Here is a 1949-nt window from a genome sequence, read left to right as displayed (position 1 = left end):
ATGGCTTCAGACGGGCGGAGGGCAGATGGAGATGAGATGTGAGGAAGAACTGGCTCCCTGTGCGGGCGGTGAGCCCCTGGGGCAGGTTGCCCCGAGAAGCTGTGGCTGCCCCATCCCTGGAGGTGTTCAAGGCCAGGTTGGACGGGGCTTGGAGCAACCTGGGCTGGGGGGAGGTGGCCCTGCCCAGGGCAGGGGGTGGCCCTGGATGGTCTTCAAGATCCCTTCCAACTCAGACTGTTCTATAATTCTATGAGGATGGTGCCAGACCCGGGGTTTCAGCCAGCTGAGCCCACAGCCATAGCAGCCAGGTGTGTGGGACGTTTCGCGTCTCTGACTTCCAACAGGAGAGGAAGGGAAGGGGAATGAGGCGAAGCAAGACTGCCGTTAGCAGACAGGTGATGCAAAGCAGGAGCGTTGTCACCCCCCTTACAGAGGTGACCGATACCGCTGTGGATGGGGCAGATCAGCAACTCGCTGCCCGCAGCAGCCGTTCGCCATGAGATGTCCTCTCTTCTCGGTGTGTCCTTCTTCCCCAAAGAAAGGGAGCAGCGAAGGGAATTGATTGCAAAGCCTGAGCCGACGGCCAATTGAACAGCTCCTGCTTCGCTCACACCCGACTTAAACGGGGCTGCGTTTTCAGAAGAGCCAAGTGACACGTGGGGAGCGATGCTCCCGTGATGGGTTTTGGAAGAACGGGGACGCAGCCGCCGTCAAGGGAAAACCAACGTCCCCCAGAGGCGGGAGGTGGCCTCCGGGGACGACACCTGACATCGGAGAGATGCTAAAACCGCGGTGAGCGGCCATGCCGAGTGAATCCCGCTGCTATATCCCACCCGGATTTGGTTCGGCCAGGGGAACCTCAGCAAGGTTCTACACATCTGGCCAAGTCCTGCGCCGAGGAACGGCTTAATGTCCCCCCCAAAAAAAACGCCTCCCACCGCCTTGGCTTCTGCCTTTGGCAGAGAACTGCCTCTTTCCTTTCCCGAAGGCTTATACAACAGGGCTGGGCTCTGCCATCAACCTCCAGCATTACCAAATATTTTCCGTTCGTCTGAACTTCTAATGGGGCTCCACGAGCTGCAAAGCTCTCCCCAACGCAACGCCGCCCCATAAAACACACGCCAGCTTCTTCCACAACCCCTAAACGCCCCATTTCCCGCTAATTACGGGCTTAAAACAGCGCCACGAGCAACTGGGACATTATCAAAAAACATTTTCTGCCCAGCCCATCCCCCAGCCACCAAATAAAGCCGTAATGAAGAAAACCTGCAATTTTCTATTGTTTCGCTGCGGAGCAATAAACCAGTTCATCCGATTTTGTTATTTGCCACTTTTGAAGCATTAGGAATATATACACATACTTTTTTTTCCTCTTTTTTTCTGGAATAAAAGCAATAGAAAAGACCACGCTGGGGCATCAGCCGCAGCGGTTGAACTAAAACCAGAGGTTTGGAGCTGCTGAGCCACACTCAAGGACCACAAGAAGCCACGGAGCAAAGGGGCCACGGAGCCCGAAAATCTCGTGGTTACGGGGTAATACATCGCTGGAGTCCATCACAGAGCAAACCCGGTGCAGCAAAGCGCTGCCGCTCAGCCGGTCCGACTCAAGGAACACATAAATTAAGGAAAAATCCAGTTGTTTGGTGGGTTTTTTTCTCCCTCTGAGATCCACACATGTATTTCTACACACACGCACACGCGTGCGTGTCAAGGGCTTGGCTTCAACAGAGCACAAGGGAAAAAGAAAAAACCCTGGACCCATATAAGTTTTCAATTGCGAAGAAAAGAAAAAAAAAAAAAAAAGCGCATAATTTGGGTTGTTTGCGTTCCGAAAAATGGATACTTGTTGTGGCTGTTTTTTATTGGAAAAACCTCACGCAAAATGTCAACTGAAATATATTTTCTGCACGACATTAAAAAAACAAAAAATATAAAAAAAAAAAGAGGGG

The 1949-nt window shown here is 52.4% G+C and overlaps 1 protein-coding gene across 1 annotated transcript in view; it reads right to left on the bottom strand.

Annotated features, from left to right (window-relative positions):
- The window catches only part of MEF2D (myocyte enhancer factor 2D), a 39467-nt gene that overhangs the window by 37131 nt on the left and 387 nt on the right, over window positions 1-1949 (bottom strand).

The sequence above is a fragment of the Charadrius vociferus genome, unplaced genomic scaffold (genome assembly GCF_000708025.1).
Source record: "Charadrius vociferus isolate BGI_N301 unplaced genomic scaffold, ASM70802v2 scaffold489, whole genome shotgun sequence".
Taxonomy (NCBI): Eukaryota; Metazoa; Chordata; class Aves; order Charadriiformes; family Charadriidae; genus Charadrius; species Charadrius vociferus.
This window is presented reverse-complemented; position numbering and strand designations above follow the sequence as displayed.